Source organism: Rhipicephalus microplus, chromosome X (assembly GCF_043290135.1).
Source record: "Rhipicephalus microplus isolate Deutch F79 chromosome X, USDA_Rmic, whole genome shotgun sequence".
In the NCBI taxonomy this organism is placed as follows: Eukaryota; Metazoa; Arthropoda; class Arachnida; order Ixodida; family Ixodidae; genus Rhipicephalus; species Rhipicephalus microplus.
In genome coordinates, this window is record NC_134710.1 from 448,705,779 (window position 1) to 448,732,721 (window position 26,943).

A 26,943-nucleotide genomic window follows, 5' to 3' on the forward strand; every position below is an offset into this window, starting at 1 on the left:
TTTCAGTGCTGCCCTCCTGAATGCCAAACAAAACCAGGTTTGAACGCCTGCTCCTATCATCAATGTCAGCTACTTTCGCTTGTAGCGATTTGACCGCCTGTTCTAGGCCGTCTATTCGATCGATATGCATTCCAAATTCGAGAAAACGCTTGTTAAGGTCTGAAATCATTTTTTCCATGTTGGACTGCTGATCCCTCAAAGTTTGGTTGAAAAACTAACCTTACAGAAAATCTGCCTTGCAGATTATTGCAAACGGTCCATTGTTTTCTCCTGCAGAGAATTTTAGGAAGACCAGAGCTTAAAACGCGAGCACCTAGACGCTCTGAACGAGGTCTCAGAGGCTCCCATCAAGCTTCCGTGATGCTACCATTAACATATAGCGTAACGCTACCTTTAGTGCGTAAATTGTGTATATAAACGTTCCTCTTATCAGCCCCGGTTACTCTGCTCGAATTCTACCCGAGAGTTGGCTAGCTGCTTCGAATACATCACGAGCAAGCAAAAGGGCACGGAGTTGAACAGGCGAAAATGTGCGACATCACATCGCTTTATTACGTGGCATATTCGTTCTCCGCTGCATTCGCCCACTCGTACCTGCCAATAACGCTCCAGTTTTTATAGCGACGACGCATTGTTGATTGCAGTCATGTCATTGAATATCAATTAAACAGCGGTTGCATTATGGCAGCGTGTATGCTTTACTGTAATTGTTACATTTAATTTTTGTCAATTCTCCAATATGTCATTTCATGCAGCAGCAGCCGAACTTGTGCCGCTGTTCATAGTAGTATTCTCGGTCTCTGAAGCTGGGTGAAGATAACTAAGAAGCCTGGTTTTTCCTAGCTACATAAAATGTGAGACGAAGCTATTAATCAAGATGAAAAAGAAAAGACAAATCTGTGAAAAGTCAGTACTGGCGCATAAATGGTGCGCCGATGAAAAACGTTGGCGGCGGCGGCGCAGCGAAAACTCTCAGCGGCGGCGCACACCTCTATGCGCGGACTCCCCTCCGCGGCCTAGTCGTGGTAGACTCCAAGTCACGTGATCAACGTTTCCCGCCTTTCGTCTCAGTCGTGTCTCGGCGCATAGTCGGATCCGTTCGAGTGTTGGTTTTCGTCGACATATTGTTCAGGCAAGAGACTGCAACGACGTTTGACGATCTTCAGGACAGGACTCGCTGGGAATTTTACCGCAGGTACGTGTGCTTCACTGTGGCTTTTGCTATTGATATTCCACATAACAGGCATGCGAAACGTATATGCGATCTAAGTAAGGCTTAAGACGCAGCACTCCCGATCCGTTAGCAACGGATCAGCAAACCGTATAATCTTTATTAAAAGCACAATGGCCGTGGTGTAATGACGTGAAATAAGGTTCCTGTTGCCAAACCGTTTACTGCTCTGACCAGAGCGGCACTAGGAGGTTTATCTTTTGGGCAACAATTCGAAATCATACATTGTCACCCGTTGAGTGCTTAACCTTTCATGTGGGTGGTTGTTAACGTTTGAGCTGAGCGTGTCGCGTGGGCTCATCGTTGTGTATTTGTGTTGTGCTGATAATGGTCAGGGTTTATTAGTTTAAGCTGGCGCTAAGCGTTGAGTGATGTAAACACGTGTTTCTCGAGAGAAAAGTACGTGTTGCTATATAAGTGTGCGCAGGCTTCTCCTCCGGGGGCAGGGTTCGTAGCGGTCCTTGAAACCCTTGAAAACCCTGGAATTTGATAATAGCATTTTCAAGGCCTTGAAAACCCTTGCATTTTCTTGAAAACCCTTGCATTTTTTGAGGTCCTTAAATTTCCTTAAATCTCGTCAATAGGCTTCGGTTCAGCCAGTTTTAGCAAATTCCGCTGGAACGCCTGGCAACTATGTACTGGAGCCAGCAAGGCATCCAATCCAATCCACTCCTGTAGCTACTGCGCAGTACGACAGTTGCAGCGGTGGCGACGACCAAAGCTAAGCTTACCCTACCGGTGTAGTGGGAAACATGGTCTGTGGATAGTCCAAGTCGTCTTCTGCAGCTGCAATATGCCGGGAAAATGCAACTTCCAGCACGCGTGGTTAACCGGTGCTGCTTATAAAGAGTGGATTTCTCCGGACACATCGAACTCGCATCGAGCTAAGTGCAAGGTACGTGCAAAAACATTCGATGTGTCGTCAGTGGGGGAGTCTGCCCTCAAAAGTCACATGAAAAGCGCAAAGCATGTGGAGAACATGACAGCAACCACAGCTCATAGTACTGTGCCGAGCCACTCCACAGCTGTTGAGAAGCAACGCGTCGAGCCAACTCCTTCAAGTTCAACGTCGTCGGATGTGAGCAGCCTGTGCAAAGCTCATGAGAGTGTGGTCGACGCGGAGATACTGTGGACCCTGGAAATGGTCACGACGCACTACTCCTACAAATCGTCCGCACATACGGGGGACCTTTTCAAGAAAATGTTCCCGGACAGTGAAATCGCTAAGGCATTTTCCTGCAGTGAGAGGAAATCTGCATACGTGGTGTGCCATGGTCCGAGACCGTTTTTTCTCTCGTGCCTGCAACGCGAATTGGAGCAGTCGGACGGTTACACCGTTCTGTTCGACGAGTCTTTGAACGACTACCTGCAGAGGAAACAAGTGGACATTCATGTGCGCTACTGGAGCACAATGCCCGAGCGGGTGACCACGAGGTTTTATACGTCGGTGTTCATGGGACATTCAACTGCCGAAGACCTTCAAGAGAAGCTTCTGGGTGCCCTGGAAGGTTTGCCGCTGGCGAGAGCTGTTCAGCTGTCAATGGATGGCCCCAATGTAAACCTGAAGTGTTTTAGAGGAATGCAGGAATACCTGCAGCAGAACCATCAAGTTCAGTGTTTGGACCTGGGCACTTGCGGACTTTATACCATACATAACGCGTACAGGGTGGGCATTGTTGCCAGCAAGTGGGGCCTAGAGAATCTCCTTTCAAGCCTCAGTGCCATTTTTCATGATGCGCCAGCGCGAAGGGAAGACTTCTCTACTGCGACAGGCCAAGTAACATTTCCTCTCAACTTCGCTTCTCATCGCTGGGTAGAAAATGTTCCCGTCATTGAACGTGCCATAACCCTCTGGGGTGACGTGCAAAAAAGAAAGAGGTGAACTTGCCAAAGTGTGCATCGTTCATCCAGCTCAGCGACTTTTGCCAGGACCCACTGCTGTTGGCCAAACTGAAGTTTGCTCTGGGCATCGCGATGATTGTAAAACCGTTCCTCACGGAATATCAGCTGGACAAACCACTGGTGTTCTTTTTGAAAAGAGATCTCGAGTGCCTCGTGAAGAAGCTTCTTGCGAGATTCATGAAGTGCTCGATGCTGTCCGCTTCCACAGGAGTTGTCGGCATGCTGAAGATGGACGTCGCAGACTCAAATAACCATGTATCATCAGAGAAAGTTGATATCGGGCACGCTGCTAAACAAGTACTCAAAGCCGCTAAGGTGAGCGCCAAAGATGTATTTGCCTTTAGGATGGAATGCAAACAGTTCCTTGTAAGCACAACCAAGAAGATTCTGGAGAAAAGCCCACTGACATACCATCTGGTTAGGAACCTGTCATCTCTTGATCCCCGTCAAATGGCCTCAAAGCCAGATGACTGCCTTGCAGGCTTCAAAAAGGTCCTAGACGCACTTATTGCAGTTGGTCGATTGGTTGAGCATGAGCGCGATTCTGTCCTTGGGGAATACACAGAACTTCTGCAAGAAAAGAAACAACCTGCGGCAGTTTGACAAACACACTCTTGGCCTGGACGAGCTCTACCTTGAGTTGTTGAAGGGTGACTCCTCCTACATACACTTGTGGAAGGTTATCCGGCTTCTTCTCATCTTGAGCCACGGGCAGGCAACTGTTGAAAGAGGCTTCAGCGTCAACCGCCAGGTCTCTGTCGAAAACCTTAAGGACATCTCGTATGTGTCACAGCGAATCGTTTGTGATGCTGTAAGCAAGGCTGGTGGCATTCTGAACATTGCCATAACGAAGGCGTTGCGAAAGTCTGTCGCAGCCGCACACGACCGTTATCGGGCCTACTTGGAGGATACGAAAAAACAAGTGATGGAGCAGGCAAAGGCATCAAAGAGAAGCCACATTGAAGAAGAGATAGAGAGCATCAAGACAAAGAAGAGGAGGCTGGAAGCAACAATCGCTGACTTAACAGCCTGTGCCGACAAGTACGCTCTGCGGGCGGAAGCCATAAGCGACATCACTTTGATTGTGAAGTCCAACAGTTTAAGAAAAACTGCAAACGAGAAGTCCCTGGAACTTGCAGAAATGGATGAGAGCCTGAAGGGGAAGCTTCTGGAACTTAAAACCTGAAGGGAAGCTTCGGGTACTTAATATCTCGAGTCCACTGTTTGAAAAATAAGCCCCTTTTGTGTGTATGTGTGCAATACACCCTAGATACTGAGTCGAATCAGCAAAAGGGATGTTGACATCAGCAGGAAACAGTGGTATGAAACCTAGTCCCCTTTTGTGCGTGTGTGCAATGCGTCTAAACTGTGAGGTGAATCAGCCGAAAACAGTACAATGAAACCTAGTCCCCTTTTGTGTGTATGTGTATGCAGTACGATTGTGAGGTGAATCGGCAAAATGGATGTTAAAATCAGCAGAAAACAGTGCAATGAAACCAGCATATATGAAAATTGTGCTTGCGTTTTCTTCCTTACAGTAAAATATGTGCTTTCATACTGTAAAAAATTGTTGTTTTTCTACGGTCTTAGAAAAATGTTATTTCTCAAGTCCTTGAAGATCCTTAGTTGGGGCCTTGAAAGTCCTTAAAAACCCTTGAATTTTTTTCTTCGTGGTCGCTATGCACCCTGGGGGGGAGGGAGGTTTGTCGCAGTGCCCCCCCTTCCCATTATACGTCTATGTATGGGGCTGACTTTGAGTGCCTCGTGCGCACGTTTATTATACTGTCCGCTGTTACATGTGGCTAAATGCCTCGACCTATATTTTTGCGTGTTACACGTGTATGCTTCGCTGACACATCACGTATCACGGAATATTTCCTGGAGCCCTGGTGAACCAGTGGAATTGATGAGGACCCCTTGCAGTGATTGAAATGTCATAAATGACTCATAAACTAACACAACATGCTGCGTCAAACAGGTGCCTTCTCTTTCTTTCTGGTATGGATTAATTCAGGTTGCCAATTCGATCTTAGCAGCTTGCCAATGTGTTGTGGGGTCTTCTGCCAAATTCCACCTGTTTCTAGCTACGTTTGGCCTTGAAATGTGCGAACATAGAAAAAATATTTCTGCAGGCATATGCCATAGAAATCCACAACAGTTTTTTTTTTAGCCATTTCGTGAGGAAAGAGCAACACAAGTCAACTCCGCTGCAATAAAAAAATTGTCATGTGGTGATGCATACCAAAAATAGGAAAGAGCAGTTGTTACGGGAGATAGTCTTTGTTTGCTTGTTTGTTTGTATTAAACAAAAGACGTTTGTTTGTATCAATAATGGGTTTCACACAACCCCGTGTGAAAATTTCTGGTGTAAACGTCTTGTGTTTTTTTTGTCTTCTAAGTGTTGTCTCTTATTTCCTCGAGTTTCTGTGTGTGATGCTTTCAGGTAGATAATTAAAAGTGCAATATTACGTAGTGGGTGGCGTCATCTCCGACCTGACAACCCGTTCTGATCCGACCACTGCCTTGTACTAAAATGTTATCTGATTGTATTGAGCCTTTTTTGTGTGTGTGTGTGAAGCTCCTCGTCTGCACTTGCGACTACTATTGTGGTGTGCACCATGGAACCACACTGAGACGTTCAGAAGAGGTTCAGTCCTTAGAGGACCAATAGGCTGATAGCAAGTGGTCGTTGCTATTTGTTTACAGCACTATATTTCTTTTTGAAAAACTCCGTATTCGTCCAGCCCCGCCGCAGTGGTTTAGTGGCTAAGGTACTCGGCTGCTGTCCCGCAGGTCGCGGGTTCGAATCCCGGCTGCGGCGGCGGCTGCATTTCCGATGGAGGCGGAAATGTTGTAGGCCTGTGTGCTCAGATTTGGGTGCACGTTAAAGAACCCCAGGTGGTTGAAATTTCCGGAGCCCACCACTACGGCGTTTCTCATAATCATATGGTGGTTTTGGGACGTTAAATCCCACATATCAATCATCATCCGTATTCGTCCATGCAGAGCGAGTAAGTGCTGGCACTTTTCGGGGATAAAATGTATTTTCTTTTTTACTTTACCTAGCATGCTGTTTGTTTCCTTTATCAGCAAGTTTTGGCTATAGCATCCACGTATTGCAATGTGTGGCCGCGCGCGGTGGTTAGTGTGGTGTCGACGATATTTGTTTGCCCTTAAACTTTCCATCCTGTTTTTCAACAAGATAGACAATCCCTCCTCACCCTTCAATTCTCTTCGATTGCAGAATCACATCTGTTCACAGGTGAATACTGGTGCATAAAATGATGTTAATGCTCACCTGCCTGCGTGCCCCCTCCCCCTCCTTTCTTTATTGAATATATTGAACAGCATAGCTGTTGAAAGTCGTCGTGATTAGTGAATCGGGGAACGGAAAGGATCACCATGGATCTACTTCGCGTCCCAGAACGCGTTCGCCGATTTTTCTGGCCTGGGGTGCAATGCAGCATGGCCCGAGCTTCTCGGGCAGCCGAGTTTACTCCGAGCTCCCTTGTGATAGCTGTGGCACGATGACAGTGCGGAGCGCGTGATAGCCGTGTTGACAAAAATGGCTGCACGAATGCGCGAGGCGTTAGAAACACATGTGGGTCATTTGCGGTGGTTATCAAAAAAAAAGCTTGCGAGCACGTCAGCGCTACTACTCACTTAACATTTTAGCAGTGCAGCGACGTTAGCGTCATTGTCGTGCTGTATTTTTGCCAGAGCCGCAGAGCTGAACCACGAGATTGAAGTAGCTAGAAGAATAAGAATGGGGTGGAGCACATTCGGCAAGCACTCTCAAATTATAACAGGTAGATTGCCACTATCCCTCAAGAGGAAGGTATATAACAGCTGTATCTTGCTGGTACTTAGCTACGGAGCAGAAACCTGGAGACTTGCAAAGAGGGTCAGCTTAAATTGAGGACGACGCAGTGAGCGATGGAAAGAAAAATGGTAGGTGTAATCTTAAGAGACAAGAAGAGAGCAGAGTGGATTAGGGGACTAACGGGGGTTAAGGGTATCATAGTTGAAGTAAAGAAGAGGAAATGGACATGGGCTGGGCATGTAGCACGTAGACAGGATAACCGCTGGTCATTAAGGGTAACTAACTGGATTCCCAGAGAAGGGAAGCGGGTTAGGGGGAGACAGAAGGTTAGGTGGGCAGATGAGATTAAGAAGTTTGCGGGTATAAATTGGCAGCAGCCAATTTATACCTTAACTGGCAGAACATGGGAGAGGCCTTTGTCCTGCAGTGGACGTAGTCAGGCTGATGATGATGATGATTTTTGCCAACTCAACACAGGCCTCCCACAGGCGTGTTCGTGGGCGTATGTCCTCTTTCGCACAGGTTATTTCGCTCCACCTTCAGCATGGAAATTTTCACTCTCAAAAGCAGTAAGGCTGCTCACACTACGCTCTCGTGCTGATTCTATCGGTTCCATCAAGTATTAGGGATAAATGTAAGGACAGGTGGTCAACAGGGGTGCTCGCATCTTGTCGACAACGTGGCTGTGATGTCGTGAGCGCGGTTAAATGGAGTATGAGATCTTAGGGAGGTTTAAAATAACGTTTGCAGGTGCTACGGGCGTTGCTTTAGTTGCGGGCGCCATATGTGCTTTTCCTGGGAAAACTTTCACCCCGACCGCAAACCGTACGGAAGCTACACACAGCAATTCGCGGCCTCACGGGCCACGGTCGCCGCGCACTATTTCGGATTTTCTGCAGGCGGGCCGCGAACGCGAACAGCGACTCGCGTTACAATGCATGTGCAGTGGCAGCTACCGCACCTCAAGGGCTCGCGACGTGCTATTATATACCTCGCTTATAGTAGCGACATGGCTTCCTTTACTTCTACGTGCGTGTGTGCATAGTCTGTGCAGTAAACCTGGTAGATGAACCATGCGCTCGCTGGCGTTGCGGCGTAAGCACTGCTTCTCGGCAAAAGCAAAAGTGGTGGGCGGATTCGATACTCGCCGTGGGCTTTTGTCAATCAAACTGATGGATGAGTGAACTCGGATACAAGCTCGTTGATTCTGAGAAGGCCCGAGTTCAACTCGTGACTGTGATGGTGCCGCTGCGACTGTCATGCGTTTGATGCGGTGAACGCTACATGGCAGCTTCCTTGCATATAAAACATGCGACGCGCTTTTTATCCCCCTCTGTCCATGCACGCGCTTCTGATATGCCGACTGGGTGTCACAGCGTTTGTGTGCGACGCGGACCGCGTGTCACTGGCACACTCGTGCGCATTCCTTGCAGTGCACGTGGGAGTGTTCCCGCGCGCTTGTGGGATGCACACAACGTCTTCGTCGACGAGCACCGCTTGAAAGAGCTCAGCCGATGGTTGCACTGCCAGTCCCCAGTCATGATAAGGTGCACTTCTGCACTCAGTGGAACGACAAATAAATGAAAGAATTAAGATGCCTCTGGTTTGAAAACACCACCCAACTTAGCCGACCGTCCTTGACGCAATGACTGGTGCGTCATAGCCAATAAATTGCAGCGCGATGAGGGGTGGATTTGACGTTTTTGTACTGTTGGCTCGTTCAGGGGGGGGGGGGGTCGCCAGAGCTCGGGAAGATCCAGAATTTCGCGAAACTCGGCCGATTCTGCATAGCGCCCTTGGCCTGTAATAACCACGATGGTTGAGGCAGCGCCTCGGAGGCGTTGGGTGAGAGAAGGAGTGCTTGGAGATAACTGAAAAAGATATATATATTATGAAACAGACAGAAATTTAGCAGAAATTTTTTTTCACTGTCCAGCCATGCTAGGAAAGTGTCACATAGCCTTGTATTGTAGAGTGTAGCAAGCAACAGGGGGGGGGGGGAGTGAGCGTGAGTGGAGATGAAATGTTGAGGGTAATGGGAGAGAATAAATTGTTGCAAAATGAATGAGAGAGATATGGATAGATATAGAGAAAGAGAAAAGTAGAGATAACCAAAAAGGCAGCTAGACGAACAGAGTGGGATGTAGAGAAAAAAAATAGAACGAAGTAAGAAGCAAGTGAAATGCTGAGAGATGAAGCAAGGTATGAAAGAGGAAGAATGATAGACAATAAAGCATGTAGAGAGAAATAAATAAATAGAAATAACTGTAGAAACAACTGTTCTAATAAGTAACAGAATAACCACTATGAAGTGAAAGCCATATCAGTAGAACTTGCTGTCTTGCATTGCAGCATAAGTGCCAACAAAGAATGCTGGCCTGCCAATTTTGCACTCAAACTTTTCCAACAGTGGCAGCCTACTGCGAGCACAAGATGTATCACAGCAGTGTTTCAGCTGGTTGTGTTTATCCTTGTGTGCCGTGCCAGGTTGTGTTGAAAAGTTATGAAGGCCTGAAAAGCCACATTTTTAGGCACCACCGACAGCATGACGATCCAAGTGATGAACGAAGGAGTGCCCCGTGCCGTGTTCACGTGCCCCGTGCCATCTTGTGAGACAAGCGAATCAACCCGTGCTAGGTTCATGTCACACATGGTTGCACATTTTAAAAGGGGGACAAGTTTTGTCGCATGCCCTTTCACTGGATGTTCCAGTGTGTTGAGAACAGCTGGATAACTAAGGACTCATATGTCTAGGTACCATCTAACAATGATGTATGGCATACAGGACACTCTGCAGCATTCAGAAATGCCAGATGTGAGTGAGACCATTGAAATAGATCAAGAACCGGGCCCTAGCAGAGTCTCCACTCGTTCGCCAAGTGAAAGTGTGGTCGACAGGCATGATTCATTGCCTGATTGCACAAGAGATCCTAAGCTTTTCAGTGAAAACTTGCGCTGTTTCTGTTGAAGCTCGAGTTTGAGCATCATGTGTCTGCAGCAACAGTACAATACATTGTCAAGGAAATGCAGAACATTCACAACCTCAACATAGATATAGCTTTGTGCTGGCTTGTGAAAGCTGTTCCAGCTGATTCTCTTGCCGCCGTTAGTTGTGCGTTTGCTCAGAATGCTTTTTTTAACTACAGGTTTTTATTTCATCTTCCTATCGGCGACACAAGTATTACAGAAACAGCTTTTGTTTTGTGCCATCCGCAGAGATAACACTAGGCATAAATAAGCAGAACATTGCTTCTGTTTATCATTATGTTTCAATTGAGGATCTCATCCATTTTTTGGCTTGTTGCGCACCAGGACTCAGCCAAATTTCTCAACAAAATGCATTAGATGACTGCTACTACGATTATGTTATTTGCAAGTCCTTTAAACGTCCAGAGAAAAATGTTGTTCGCCTCATTCTTTATTTGGATGAATTTGAAATAGCTAATTCAAAAGGCTCGTCAAAAGGAAATTTCAAGCTGCTTTGTGTCTGTATGACACTTGAGAATTTGCCATTGCATTGCAGGTCGCTCGTCCAAGGCATGCAGTTAGTGATGCTGTGCCGGCAGAGATTTGTGAAAGAGTTTGGGTTGGACAGAGTTCTGGGCCCATTAACGCAAGATCTAGTCACTCTTGAAAAGAAAGGCTTGACGATTAATGGAGGAAACCATCTAGTTAGACTAGACTTCATTACTGGTGACAACCTGGAAAGCCACACAGTTGGCGGTCTTACTCAGCATTTCAGTACGTCTATGTACCTTTGCCGTTTTTGCCTGCTGACACGCTCAGAGTTTTATGAAAATTTCCATGTGATTGGGAAATAGTGCACCCCAGAAAACTATGCTCATTCATATGAACGGATTGCAAGTTATGAAAGTGTGCAAGGTGATTGTGGTATCATCAGGAATTCCCCGTTTCACGTGTTGGAGCACTTTCATGTATGCCATCCTGGGTTACCCCCATGCATTGGGCATGATGTTTTTGAAGGTGTGGTACAACATGATGTGCTATTGTATATCAAATATTTTGTCTCTAAAAAAGCCTGGTTCAGCTACGATTACCTAAATAACAGGATTTCTACAATGCAGTACAGTGTGCATGATCTGCGCAATAAACCAGCCAAAGTCCCCAGGAAGGGCAACAAGCTCGGTGGCCATGCGTTGCAAAACTTGACTTTGTTAAGATTGTTGCCTATGTATGTTGGCTCAAAAGTAGCTGATTATAATGACCCCACTTGGCAGCTTTTGCTGAAGCTGATGCATATATCTGATCTTGTAATGGCCCCTCTAATAACGTCTGCCCAGGTGGCATTATTAAAGGTGATCATTGAAGAATGCATCAGAACTCGATGCTCCCTGTTTCCGAAGACCAAGTCGCGCCCGTAGCATCACTACATGCTGCATTATAGTGAGTGTATTGAGGTGTTTGGCCCTCTCCGCCATGTCTGGACTATGAGATTTGAAGGGAAGCACCTTTAAGCAGTGCATAAGGTGCACAAAGAACTTTAAAAATGTCACAAAGACATTAAGTGAGCAGCATCAGCTTTTCCAGGCACTGCTGGATGCAAGGGGCTTATTTTGAACTCCTGTTGAGTTCACAGAGGTGGGAGAGCTTGATAAGGTAAGAATATTCAGTGGCGTGAGATATGGTGTAATTCCTACTGACTTTACCCTCCCTGCTCAAGAAAGCAACTGTGGAAGGTATCATTTACTCCATCCACGATCATGTGCTTGTATCAGGTACGCGGTATGAGACTGTCTTCGGAGAAATTGTGGCTATAGTGAAAGGTAGCTGTGGAGACATGTTTTTGCTGGTGAACTGTGTCCATGCGACTTTTGCATCTGCTTTCTCTTTCTATGTGTTGGAAAGTGGCATTAGTGGCACAATACTCTTGCGCCCCTGTCAGCTACTTGACAGAACACCATACAGGCCGTACACTGTTTTTAGTGCCTCAGTAATATGCCTGAACTCTTCATTTCCAGAGGAACTGTAAATATTGCAGCTTTGTATTTGAACAGTGTACACGTGGTTTGTTTGATATTTGAAGTGCAATGTTCTGGGTGAAGTGAATGCTTTAATTTAATGTCTCTCTGAATAGTAAATTTGATTTGCTGCTATACTGGGTCACTAGCTTTCGTGGCAGCTGTGTCTTGCTTGCTTTACTTTCTTTGTGTAGATATAAAGTGTATGCTAGGTGTATGCCCCTAAATGATTCATTATTGTCTGAATTGTGCTCTTGAAATATCTGGCATTATTCATTTTTATGGTACAACTTCTGCAATAAAGACTACATACTGCGAGTGCGAGTTGCCTGTTCGCTTGATGCATACTTATTATTAAAAGTTGCCTCTCCTTATGGCTTGATGGGGCATGACAGAAGTGATTTTACGTTGTTTTTCACGTAACATATATTGGACAAAGATATTTAGGGTTTCTAAAGAAGCTTCTCTCCTAAAACTGCAGGCTTGCCACAACAATGCCAATAAAAATATGGAGTGGAGACCAGAGTGGAAAAAACAGCCTCCGTGGCAACACTGCCAGAGGTGCTTGCGCTGGCAAAGGGGAAGGGTGTCTGTGGCTCTGCTGATGCTAAGGTATAGAATGAAATGTTCACTAAGCCAAATTGAAACAAGTCTAATTTGATTAGGCTACCTAGAGCATTTTGTTGCATTTTGTGGTACATTCCTTACATGTTTACCATGTGTACTTGATTTGCTATCATTTTAAACCTGTAGTTATTCTAAATTAATTTAACAAAGTTAACGTTTTGTTCAGTATAATTGAACCACAAAAGAAATGAACCCACTGGCAAAGGCTGGTTTAAGAATTATTTGCACTCTTGTGCTGTTTTGATCTCCTGTGATGTTAAACACTGTCACACAAAAATTGGTTCAGCTCATGTATTTATGAGCAGACCTCAGACTTTTTTTGCAAACGTGCTACGCAAGCATGACTTTGAGCTATATAAATTACCCAACTTTTACACTGATAAATTAGTGTTTAATTCCAGGTCAGGCTTTCTTTGGAAGGTCATGAGTTACCTTATGGCCATTTACTTGATGTGATCTTAATTTGCATGAAATTCATTGTAAATTTTGCTCTTCTATGCACCATTATTGCCAATTCTAAATGTCTTGTTTTCACTTACCAAAAAATTAGTGGTGATGAGGAGAGGTTACTTTTGGCCAGAAATATACAAGAATAAGAAGGATGTAGAGCAAATTGGGCAAGCGCTCTTAACTTGTGACTGGTATATACCTCAAAAAGAAGTTATGTAACGACTGCATCTTGCCGGTATTTATCTATGGAGCAGAAAGCTGGAGGATTACAAAAAGGGCTCAGCTTAAATTGAGGACGACGCAGCAAGTGATGGAAAGGAAAATGATAGGTGTAACCTTAAGAGACATGAAGAGAGCAGAGTGGGTCAGGGAACAAACAGGAGTCAAGGATATTATAGTTGAAATCGAGGAGAAGAAATGGACATGGGCCGGGCATGTAGTGCATAGGCAAGATATCTGCTGTTTGTTAAGGGTAACTGACTGGACTTCAAGAGAAGGCAAGTGGGTGACAGAAAGTTAGGAGGGCAGGTGATGGGAAGATGGCGAGTATAAAGTGGCAGCAGAAAGCACAAGAGCAAGTTGACAGGCGGAACATAGGAGAGGCCTTTGTCCTGCAGTGGGTGTAGTCAGGCTGATGATGATAATAGAAGAAATTTGTTAACGTTGTATTTGAATGCCTTCTTTTAACTCATAAGCGAAGTTGTGTAATTTGGAGGAATGCTTCAGGTGAAAAGGATCTTTCTATATTCAAAGAATTGAAGTATGAAATCTGCCACTTGTCTTACTAGTTTCTGGGTAGACTTCTTGCTATGAAATGTCATGTGGTTTTATGTATTCCTAATGTCTTAGACTGCAATAAAGAATTAACTTGTGAAGCCCTTAACTGAACTTGTATAGCCCTTAACTGTTGTGAAAATGGAACTACCAGAGGTTCGGAAAACATTACTAGTATTTTATCTCTCTGACACAAAACTCTAAGAGCATTTTATCTCTCTGACACAAAACTCTAAGAGCTTGACTACCATGCACATGATGACACCACCTCAAGTCACATATGTAAGGACATTTGTTACGTCCTTGTTTTATATTATTTGAAACACGGGTTTTTCTGAAGGATTGGACGGAGCTTGAGGACGAAACCTTTCAAGAAATCATGAATGAGCTCCCCCTTAATGACAGGGTGGTGATTGTGGCTGAAGGGGCTCCAAAAGCTTGATGCCCTCCATTGTTGTTTGTTTTATCAGAGGTTTTTGAGACTTGGAATATATTGATTTTTTTACAAGATTTCAAAAAAGAATGCTCTGAATTTTTAGTTCATTGCTTTTGCACTCAAAAGAAGCCAGTGTTGTTACCCTTATTCTGGAGCTTTTTTTTTTCTTTAAGGGACAAATTTCAAATTTCCTCTTTAGTTAATTTTGTCCAAGGTCTGGCAGGCATCCATTGAGTTGGGAAAATTCATGGCAGGAAATAGCAAGGAGCGACCAACAGCAGAAATATAAACGTTTGAGACCCTGCTATAGGGGCCTCCTTCACTTAATGAAATGTGTCAAGTAGCATTGGCTATAGTGGTTTTGATGATGTGACATAAGCAACGAGTTTACACCATTGATTGGTTGCGTGAGTTGCGATTGTGTTTACCAATGCGTGAATATGGCAGTACTTTCAGATTAGGCCTTGACATTCTTTTTTGAAATATTTTTGTGCTTTTCTAGTCAATGCCATGGTACATAATGGCTGTGTGTTCTGCATTGCCTTTGTTGTGATGTGCTTGTTTTTTTTTTACGTCAAAATTGTGCTTGGGCATCAAACTTGTTGTAAAAAGCACGCTGTTCGAACATGCAGTATCGACAGTCCATGGCATTGTCTGGGATTGCGCCAAGACAAGAAAACGGCCTTAATCTCAAGCTTCTGCATGTTCTGGAAAAAAAAAACACTGAACTGCTACCCAGGCAATCGTCACCCAATATGCACATGATTTTCAGCCACCTCATTGAGCCCGTATAACTAATGACACTTAGAACATATCTTTCATACAGAACAAGCCCTCTAGCGCTGCGAGGTCGAAATGTCTTCTCATTTTTATGACCGGTTCATTTCCTGCCATACTTTAAAAAATGTCACTGGCTAAGTCAAGTCTTAATGTGCAGGCTAAATTTTGCATATCCATGTCACACTTTGAGTCACAGCCTTTTATTAGCATGCTACATAAAATAGCACACCATATGTGTGGTAACATTCAAACAAAAAAAAGGAGCCTAGCGTGTGCTCTCTTCATTGACTATCACATGCCTCTACTTTATTGTACAAAAAAGTCCTCAAGGGTCAGCCTGACTCCTGAGAGATATGTTTATCTGTATAAGAACTTCTGAATGTCATTTCTCTTTTGAGCATAAGTAGCTGCCATTATGTTCTCTCATGTTCCCAATTGAAAGGGTATTTACACGAATTTTCGAAGCCGAGTTTACACTATCATACAAATCTCCTAAATGCCGAGTCAGCTCTGAGCAATTTTGTAACTTGGTAAATGTCGATGACAAATTTATGTTGACACTAACGACTATTTCACATGGCCCACTTACTGGCATTGACGCTATCATGACGTCAGGCTATGGCATCAATTCTGGTGATGTCATTCGCCAGATTGGCTAGTTTTGATGACGTCAAGCACCAAAGCATTCAAAATGGTCACTTGGCTGTCACTAAAACATTCAAAATGAATCCTTGTACATCACCAATGTAAATAAGAGGAAATGTTACCAATATTTTGTGCAAGTACGCGGCAAAGAGCTCATACTGTGGCATGATGTCAGGGTACAGTGGGAGCTGATACTAGCCTTTAAAAATGCACAGTAATTAACTTTCCAAGGTGCACCTATGCTTACTATTGTTTTTTTTAGTGTTTTTTGGTCTTGGGTATCAGTTGACCTATAAAAACTAATTTATAATTGTAGTGTCACTACCCCTTTAACATGAAATCAGTCATTGTGTCTAATTTTATCCCTGATAGGCTGCTTTTTCTTTCTATTTTTCAGGCACTTCACAGGGGGGCATTAGTTCAACGGGTTTCAGTGAAAGGTAACAAATTACGGGATTTTCATTTCACTTTGAAAGCTTGCCAGAGCATGTTCGAAATGCTCTTAAAGCCCAGAGGCCACTTTCCTGAAGAGAAAGAAAAGAATTGGTGTGGTGTGTAGTTGAGAAAATGACCAGAATATGCTCCAGGCCCACACGAGACTTCATTCGAGAGGCAGCCATGATAGTAGTGCAGGCTTTTCCTTATGCCCTTGAAGATCGTGGCCATAGTGGGGATCTGCTAGGAAGAGGGTATGACTGATTGTTTCAGCAGTTAGAAATGGGAGTTGAAAACATGACTCAGAGAAAAGCAACTACCTCATTAGATGAGCGGAGGTCGAAGAAGCTGGTTAAGTGGTCGTATGGATGCGTTAATTGGTAGCCTGTGAGGAACATGGAACCACCAGAGGGCATTGATGAAAAGAATAATTTTTGTAAAACGAGAGGGCATAGTGGGGATCTGCTAGGAAGAGGGTATGACTGATTGTTTCAGCAGTTAGAAATGGGAGTTGAAAACATGACTCGGAGAAAAGCAACTACCTCATTAGATGAGCGGAGGTCGAAGAAGCTGGTTAAGTGGTCGTATGGATGCGTTAATTGGTAGCCTGTGAGGAACATGGAACCACCAGAGGGCATTGATGAAAAGAATAATTTTTGTAAAACGAGAGGGGCAGAAAAGCCTTAAAGATGTGAACACGGAACTTCGTACAATGTACATGGAAGAAACTTATCCCGAACAGAGGAGTTTCATAAATGCCGATCCTCCTTTCCATGTTTCCCCTGTGAAGGAAGAATGGCCAATGCTCATTCACAAGCCATTCTTTTATAAGCATGGGAATAAGCTCCTCGCCAAGGACGTCAAGGTGCAAAGTGTTTCATTACTTATAATATTGCTCTTATGTCCAAAAGTTATTTATCTTTGCTTTCCCTCTTTGACTTCCGACCGTCACGGAATATAGGCCTAATTGCTAACATTCTAATGAGCCTCGCGCTATTATTCTGTTGTGGTTGCCTCATGAATTGCCATCAAATTAATTTCTTGCCAGCTGACTTGGTCTTACTTTTCAACTTTCAGTTCTTACAGTAATATAAAAAACTACACTTTTTTCACCTGCAAGTCATATTAACAGGCCGCCATGACTCATCCCAGTGTTGGTCACTAAAGTTTTCTCCCATTCACTGACATCTTTTCTCTGTCAATGACCACTAATTTATGCGTTTTAAACTTCTTGTTCAATGTTTTTGTACGATTTTTCTACCTCTTGCTTTCTCTTGAAATGACAAATCAGTGAAGGCCTGCACCATCTTAAGCTTGTACTCTTTAAGGTCTATATCACTTCTACAACCCTCCAATCTAGGCTTCAGAAATCATCTATGTAACCTGGTATGAACCTTTTTGACTATAGTAAGATACGACTTAAGAAGTCTGGGAGTCCAGGGAGGGCTCTCCCAAATGATCAAAGCGTGGCAGCTGATTGCCTTTTCTGCTAAAGAAACAGTCCCGCTACTGCAATCAGCCACGCTTTCAAAAGATTGGTCACATGCCATCTGGCTCTTGACTTCAGTCTGGAACATGCGCCCATTGGTGCAGGCTTTTGCGCATCTCCTTTTGAGTCGTAAATGCCAGATTTCTAAAGATATATCCAACTATATGACTTGAAAACTTAGCCCTGTTTAAACCATTGTTGCAGAGCATGTGCCCTTTATTCTTTATCATCCTTGTACTTTCTTTGTTTCTTTGCACTCTTTCCTAGTTTTCTAATCTCTTTAAGGCTTGTTTAAATGCTTGATACTGCATGAGCTATTTATTATATTAGAGGAAGGTGCAAAATGTTCCTATTACTTTTTTCGTGTGCGAAACTATACACAGTTAATTAAAATTGGACATTAATTTCTACAGAATCATTCTATAGAAAAATAATTTCTAAAGGTTTTCCGGAGTAACATATCACAGTTGAGTTAAGTTTATGCTGGTCAGATACTAAGGGTGTCCTGTCTGCCATCATAGCTAAGGACTTTACTTGGAGACAGTAGCACAAATCTGAATGGACTAGCAACAAACAGCAAACTCCAATGTTTAATCTAGCATTTTTTAAGCATAAGCCAAGTGATTCTTATGGAACACTAGGAAATAAAAGTGAGACATTCCTCAAGGTTATGAACAACTGCTAGCAAGAAAGAATTTTACGAACATTAGCACTTTCCCTTATTTCTACCTGCCAGTAATAGATATTTCTTTATATTTTAGGTATATTTGGTAATTGTCTTCTCAATGCGAGTTTCCGCACTTCCTTAGTTTCACCATATATTAGAAGTGTTCTGTGCATTCATTACCGCCGAAACATTTGTTACCCAGTGAAGTTAATTCAGGACTCTGTGATTCAAAGATGCACTATCATTCATCAGTACATGTGATGTTTCAGACAATATTTGATGAAAAAGTGTCAGCGTACACACCACCGCTTATTCAGTACTTGAAGACGGTCCCAAAAAAATATTGTGTATTAGCTGGTGATCATGCAAGAAGATACAAAAAGGCAACACGAATGCAGTGGAAGAAACTTTGCTGCCCGTTCTCTGCGCACATTTCAAAGAAGATGAAAGCCATTTGTTTCAAGTCTTTGAAATGAGTTGCATTTCACTTAGAGGTTTTAAGTGCTGTCTTGAACTTTCATAAGGCATAGAGCACATCCTGTTTACAAGTGTTATGGCTGCTGCTAGACAAAAAGAAGCGTTAAGAAAAGTTTATGTTCAAGAAATTTTTTTTTTATGTTGCTGTATCAGTTCGTGAATTCCTATTTTCTGATGGTGTCATATTACTTCGGAACTAAAAGAGCTTTCTTTAAGGTCAGAAAGCCCACAAAATCTTTACGCACGTTGTTTTATTACTTATTTAAACAATAATAAACAATAATGCCTTCTGTACATATACTTTAGCTCAGGTTGGCCTAGAACATTGATTCTTGCAACATTGTAATCTGATGATACATATTATTTTAATGTGCTGTTGTCTTTTTTAATATCCATTTTTTTAGCAGGAGGTAACTTTTCATGCAGTCCGCACAGAATGTATGAATTTTTAAGCGTATGAAAGCTACTTGTTACACACACACAAAAAAAATCAATTACGACTTCGAGATTTGCATGCAAAATTACACATTTAGTACAGATATGATTCAAAAACGTCATAAAGGAAAATAATATTTCAATTTTCGCGCTCAGTCGTGCGAAGCTTGGCACATGGAAGCATAAGCAGGCCATACTTGTACTCTCTGTTGTCTGATGCCAAGCGTCAAGATCTGCGACTTCTCTCAAGAGTACGCACTTTTTTAGGATGCCTCTTCACTCTCTGGCCTCGATGGTGGTGCAGCCAGGCTGTGCACCATAGAGCAGAGGTTGCATGCGATGCCTAGTCCTAGGCATAGCTTGCATGCTCAGTTTTTGTTCTCACTCTATTTTCACTGTTTTCTTGATATTTCCTGTCTTTTTTTGCATTTATCATTATTTCTCTGTCATTTTTTTATACGCTCACTTTTACTCTCTCCTTCCCTCATTTTGCTCCTCAAGCTCGGTATCCTTCCATACTTTTGCTACGCAATATGATACAAAGCTATGCTGTGCTCTGCTAGCGTGCTTGCTTTGGATTAAGAGTACACAGGTTAACATCCCGCCCTGCAAAGATTTTTCTTAGTAGAATTTTTTTGTTCTATATATGTATATTTCTTTCTCTTTTTCTGTACTCATCCTCTCACCCATCAGGGCTACTACAGGCTCAATGCTACGGTATGAGCCCACAGGTACATCAGCGCACGACTACACCTCAGATCTATGACATGAGACGTAGCAGCGAGTAGTGGGATTTGCGCTGATTTTGTGGTACATTTACCTGTTCATAATGCCAGTAGTTTCACAGCAGGATCAAATATATAAGACGGGCATAAGCAGCTTCACTTTTATATCTGCTCAAGTAGAATGTCCAAAATGTTGATATGCGTTTTTGAGGAAACATGCTCCTAACATTGGTCAAGTGTATTCCTGTTTATTTTCCAGGAACTAGCATCACAGAAAAACTCCCTGAACTGCCATGCACCCCTACTATCATTGCACTTGGTAAGTTCAAACATGAGCTTTCATTGAATTGCTATATATGTCCGAATAATTATGTAGCCTAACTTGCATCGAATTTGCCTCGCATGTTATCACCACATCTGCTGCCTTTATAGTAGGGAGGGCAGGAATGATTGTGATGCCAGGAAAGATTATAATGTGCTCCTTTTTCTGACCATGTACAAGAGTTTCTTTCCTTTGGTTAGGGTTTCTGCTGGCTGTGCTTAAGGAATATAAAGGATACAAGTGTTTCTGTCTTGCGTATTGAATAGGTACTCTTTGTTTTTATCTATATTAACTTGTGAGTACAGCTTTTGATGTGTTCTGATGGTGGAAAATCCTGTCAGTGATAACCACAAGCAGCCTGCACATTCATTGCGTCCCCTTGGCTAGCTTAAGTGAGAAGATTGGTTGAAATGACAACGTAGCACATCGTCCGCTGCAAGTTGTCATCATGAGGAGAAGGTGGAGCAATTTCCATTACCAAACCGTATTGAATTTGTGTGCACTTAAATACTGTGTGGCACCCATCTGCAGCAAACCACATGTCCAATTGACTACTTATTTAAAGATGTGACTTTCGACACTATCTCTGCCAAAAGTTGTTTCTATGCAGCTATGCAAATGACAACCATCTAAACTAAATCTGTGGTGGGCATCTGTCACTGTAGAGCCTTTCAATGCAAGTTATCAAAAAGTAGAGGTGCTTTTCACATAAAGCTCTAAAGTCATGCAAGAACCTACCTAAATCAGCTCTCTAAGCAATGTTCACAGTGTTCATCAGTGAGTAATGAAAGACTTTTGGATCTCCTGTCCAGCTTGCTGCACTCACAAAAAACAGCTGCTGCTACGACTGCAGGAAGACTTGATCTCTGTTTTCCAATAAGTATAGTGTTGGTGACTTAGCTGCATTATGCAAGGAAATGTGCTACACATTGTATTGGCCCTTCGTTGTCCCCAGGATTCTGGCTCACGAGCAGGAGGCACGCTTTCCCGCACGGTGGGGGCGGGGCTCCGCCTCACTGTATTGGACCGGAGAAGAAAACGATAATAACTCCTCTCTCTTTCTGATTTCCTCATTGCTCTCACGGTTTCAAGTAGCTACTGCATGAAACTTTTTTTTGCTGGAGTTACAGTATCGTAGTTGCAATAGTGCGAGTTCCCTAGCTTATTAAACGATAATGCACAGTGCCTATGGGCGCTCTCAGAAATATCGGCTGTTTTACCGCATTTGAATCGCTGCCCTGAAGACGTGCTTGAAGATATCCAATTGCTTTCTGGGATTTAGGTGCTGACATATGTCTAGTTCATGATGGTATAGAGCGTCTTTGATTCACATGCTAAAAAAAAGTTCCCGGGCCAGTTTTGTTCAGGGTGCGACAGCCATCCAGCCCTCGTAGGTCCATCTAGCGTTGGGATGGTCTACTGTGTGGTGCCACGTAAAAATTGAAATAGAGTGCGCGTGAAAAGAGAGGATTCCTGTGGAAGGCACTTATGACCCCGCGAAACGATATTTAGGGTTTGTTGAGGTAAATATCTGTAGTATAGCACATCAATAGGGTATTGTTAAAAAGGATGAAATGCACGTTGCTGAACATCCAGTGTATGTACGACATAGACCCCTCAATTTACAGCACATTCTCGAGTTTTACAGGTTGCATAGTAGTTTTAGCTATCTATAATTAGTTAATTAGTGCTAATTAACGAATGCATCTTAGTTTAGGCTTTGAAAGCGCGAGTAATATTCACTGGGCGCGGTATTACGAATGGTGGTATCAACTCGGCGTCTGCGCCGCTTAAATCCGGCAGACCTCAGGGATCCGTCCTTGGGCCTCTTTTCGGTTTATATGAATAGTGCCACCCGTGATATTGCAGCAAATCTAAAGTTTTTTGCAAATGCCTGCACGCTTTATAGTAGTTAACGCATCTAGCGACCAGGTTCTTTTAAATAACTGTTTGAAGATTCAAGATTGGTGCACAAAATGACAGATGACATTTAAAGTGAGAAAAACTCTGGCGATAACCATGACCTGCAAAAAAGATCCACTAAAATTCCAATACAACCTAGGCAATCAATTCTTGTTCTTTGTCTCGCAGTATACGCACCTTGGTCTTGTTATCACATCTAAATTATGATGAAACCAACGTGTTTGTTATACTGAGAAAATGGCTTTGAATATACAAAGCTACTTTAAGGGGAGATGCTACTCGAAAAACGATTTTCTTTAATAAGAGTCTGAATTTAATACAAATTGGCATGCTAATAGAGTTTTTTCTCCTTTTTTCAAATATGTCATTTATTTTCATGTAGATTGCTTGGTTTTTTTTCTGCAGATCAGATACTGCAAAATTATGGCCATTGTAATGCAACAATTCTGACCTATAAAAATTTGAGATAAAGCATGCAGATATAGCTGACTATGATCCTTTGGAACTGTAGAGTGCGAAAAACTATATAAATTTTGTGTGTAAAAAGGTGAAATACAATAATAAAATAGAGAATTTACTATGGCTCTAGTTGCCAAGGGCTTTCAGTGTTATGTAATTTTTGAAAAACATAATCAAGCAGCACTGACAATCTGAATAGATACTTGCACTCTATGGGCCTTCATCATGCTATGTGCAAAATTTCATAGAAGTATGACAATTATAAGTATACGAACTAGCTTGTATAAGAAGCACAGATCACACAAAACTGCAAAAGAAGAAAAACTCATTTGAAAGTTTGAAACTTTTTTTTTATCACAGAGTTGTTAGAAATGCATAATCTTTGGCCATAATGTTCAACAGAACTTTGAAAAGCACTGCAAGTTACTAGAACTGTCCTGCAGCATAAGTTGTGCCCTCACGGTCCTTGCGAGCACTCTCTTCTAGCCGTGCCCTTTTCACTCCACGACGACGGTGGGCCCTTGCTTCTGCTGTCAGACGCTCGGACATTTTCTTGATGCGCCTCGCATCGCGGGAATCACTGAAAGTAACTAGATCTCTAGATGGCAGTATGTTGAGCTCTTCCAGGATGTGCTCGAAAGTAGCATGACCCTTGTTGAACCACAGGATTGCCATAGCTGCGGCAGTCTCGACAACCGTTCGGGAGACAAACTTAGTCTTGGGGCAAAGAGCCAAATTTTGCTGTTCAGGGATTTCGATGCGTTCTGGGTTTTTCTTTTGATGCATCGAGCAAGGAGATTCTCATCCGTTAGCCGCTTATAAATGGGCAAAACAGCCAATCCCTGTGCTTTTGTCAGGAGAGGTGTGTGGCGTGGTGCAGGTTCACCAAGTGCTTCAGCGCGTTGATGTTTGCACCACGACTCTGTTCCTGCAGGGCAAAACTTGTCGCTGCCAGCATTGTCAATAGAGCATGAGTGGAAGTATGAAGCCCATACTGGAGTGTACATATCCCGTACACTCCCCCTGTTGCTTGTTACGGCAATCTGATAGTACGTTTGGAGCTTCTGAATGGCTGGCTCTTTCATTTTCTGCCCTCGTGGTAATGGCACATGCAGCTTCCGTAGCGCAGTGCCAAGTCTCTTGGCCACATGATTAGTGCAGTCTTCTTTTTCTATATTGACAGCACCATAGACTTTTGACTCTGCAACTGCACTATATGCTTTGCTGTCACCGTCACTCAAGAATGTCATGAAATGCAGTGGGGTGTCATAAGTCAATGTTCTCTGCCAAATGCGCATTGCAGCCTCCATTTTCATGGCATGGGAGGAACAGTCTGCATTTTTTTCACAGACTGGGCCATGGAATGCCTGCCACACTTCCTCGTCTGGGCCCATATCCTTGTGCCTACTGCATGTCAGGCAGTAATTTGATATGACCTCGAAGTCAAGCAGAGGCCAGTATCTAAGGAGATAACTGCGCCAATCCCGTTGTGGCTTTTGTGGCCCCTCTTCTGCCAAGTGCCGTCGAACCTAACAGCCACATCAGTTTCGCCTGCTACTTCTTTCGTCAACTCTCTGGATGGGTGCAAGTTTTCACTCGCAGCTGCCATGGCAGTGGTGTGCACCTTCTTTGCTATCGAAAAAAAATCCTCGGTGGTGCATTGGCTTTGGGAGTCCAATAATGGAGCAAAATCTCGACAATTGTTCATGCCCAATGCCGACAGCGCGTGCAGCCACCACCGCCTTCACATTTACAGCGAAACTATCTCGGAAGCTCCCACTGTCGTACCGTTGGCTCACTCGGCTGCTGCCGTCCGCCGTAACACGCAGTGACGTATAGGAGCACGAAAGAACAGTCGCTGAGCATTCGCTGTTTTCGCAATGAAGTTCGAGGAGCGACGAAAGTTCCTTGCGCTTTTCTGCCGGCTCCCAAACGGCAAGTTTTTGAATACCGCAAGCAGAACATGCCGCACCTGCCACAAGTGCCGTCAGCAAGAGTGTGTCGCACAAACCTCATCGCGCTGTCTTTCGTCTTTTTCGAAGAAGCCGGGCTTCTTTTGCGAAGCACTGACGAAAGAAAGCGCAGCGTCAATCCCTTCATCGCAGCCACTTCGCTCGCGCACTCGTCCATGCCGCCGTTCTCGTTCATGCCGCCCGAACGACAGTGACGAACGTTCTCGTTCGTCGTTCGGGGCGCTTTACGCCGCCTTCCCTTGAACTTGTGCTTCGTTCGAAACTTCTGCGGTCTCACGTTGCACTTTTTCGGGCTTGTCATCGCGGAAATATGCGTAGACGCGCAGAAAAGCAGACGGACCAAATGCCGATGGCCGCCACCAACACAGCTGACAATGACTCGGTAGCCAATGGCGATGCGGCTTAGGGTGCCGCGCGTTTCAAACTGCTTAAACCACGTGATAAAAAGGCCTCGTTTTTTATTTTTTTTGCCCACGTACGAAACTGGCGGTCGTCGGAGCTGTAAGAAGGCCGGACGCAACTTTCCCAACCGATCGAGATGGCGGGCGGCACTGCGACGGGGAGCAGCGCGCAGTCAAAGATGGCTAATAACGGCGCAAATTCACGAAATTTTGAGCCACTGCGATGCCTTCATACACATTTTTTTGCATTTTGCGGTTCGAATTTAATTCTGAAATTTTCACAGATGAAAGAAGAATGTTTGAAGATTACAATGCAGTAAAAATCAGAAATACAAGAAATTTCGCTAAAAACGCGATTTTTCGACTCGCGTCTCTTTTTAAGACGGGCACTCGCTATGGCATTCGGCAAACCTAAATGACTGCATGTGAAACGTACATAATGCCAATACTAGGATATTCATCGGCTGTGGCTGTCTGGGACCCGCACACGTAAGCTAACACAGATAAACTTAAATCAATACAGCGCAAAGCTATAAAATTCATATTCAATACCTAAAAGTAACACATCTCCGTCAGTTCTTCTTGAAGGTGCTAAACTAGAAACGTTGCAATGGAGACGTTATCGCGAAATAACGACGCTGTTCTATTGCATATATAATAATAAGCTGGCAATACAAAAAAATTATTTATATTGAACCAGTTTTGCACCACGAAACGCGTGCCTCCAATCTTGAAAGAGTGACTGAGCCCCTATATACAGGTACCTTTTTTTCTTCGAACAAGCAGAGAGCGGAACAATACGCCGTGACTGAGCCCCTATATACAGGTACCTTTTTTTTTTCGAACAAGCAGAGAGCGGAACAATATGCCACCAGAGATCCTTGAGAGTCGATCTCAACTAGTTTCTTCGAGCTTTAGCTGTTTCACATGGCTCATAACTACACCTTCATATATGTTACAGTGCGCTTCATTTTAATACCCATCTTGATCAGACTGATTGCTTGAGGTTTAATGCCTCGCTTGAGGTTCAATGCCTGGCTTCTGCACGATTCTTAAATGCTTCGATTCTCCAATGTCTCGCTTCTTAATATTGCCGACTTTTTTTATGCTACGGTTAATATTTGACTTCTTTTTACTTTTTACCCAAACGAAATTACCTAGTGGACATTGTTCTTATAGTTTTTTGTTTTGTTTAGTGTATTATGGCCATTCTTGGGATTGTGGACCATGTTTTATGTCGCTTCTATTTTTTGTTTTGCGTTTTGAATCATTGCGCTTTCGTTCAACACTATCTCTACTGCTGTACCTCCTACACAATGTTGCGTCCACTGCGCCACACACCGCTGCCTAATGTCCGGCACTAGACTGGCACTTTTTCTCTAAAATAAATAACAAATCTGTAAATAAATAAATCTACTTCCTTTTTTTTATTGCGCAACTCTCCAATTCAATGATAGAAATAAAAAATATTAACGAAAGTAAGTTACAAGAGAGAGATATAATGCTGAAAGGCGGGGAGGTTGAATTTGTTAGGAACAAAGAACCCTAATTGCATTGTGTTATGTCCACGGTAGCCATAATACCAAGCGTACGTAACAGGAAACTGAGTTTAATACTTTCAAGAAAGGCATTTGCGCGCAGCACGGTCAAAATGGTCCAAGCGCTGGCTTTCGAGTCCACTGTGGGCCATAAAAGGGGCGAGGAGCACAAAGGACAGGCAACCAGTGCGCTGGCGCACTGATTGCCTTGATAGTCCGTGAGTCTCCAGGCGCTTGGCGTCCAGTATCGGGGGGGGGGGGGGGTAAATGTGGAGGACAGGGTGTGCATCCCTGCATCCCTGGAAGCGGCAATGCCCGGTCTAAAACCTCTCCATGCGTTTTCCGGTAGAAGACGGGATGGAGGGGCTTTAACTTCAACAAACCAAAACTCCGGCTGAAACTTTTTTTTTACGATGGCCGCCGTTCATTCGGGCGTTCTGGGAAACTTGCCG

At 43.7% G+C, this 26,943-nt stretch overlaps 1 long non-coding RNA gene and 1 pseudogene across 1 annotated transcript in view; both read left to right on the forward strand.

Moving 5' to 3' along the window:
• The first annotated feature begins 1,040 nt into the window (after nt 1–1,040).
• Nucleotides 1,041–26,943, forward strand: part of LOC119182174 (uncharacterized) — a 35,725-nt gene continuing 9,822 nt past the window's right edge. The window contains exons 1-4 of the long non-coding RNA XR_012887691.1: nt 1,041–1,195; nt 12,417–12,547; nt 16,045–16,087; nt 20,135–20,194. This is a non-coding gene — a long non-coding RNA (uncharacterized LOC119182174). The remainder of the gene's footprint in view (nt 1,196–12,416; nt 12,548–16,044; nt 16,088–20,134; nt 20,195–26,943) is intronic.
• On the forward strand, nt 1,945–12,254 carry LOC142776630 (uncharacterized; annotated as a pseudogene).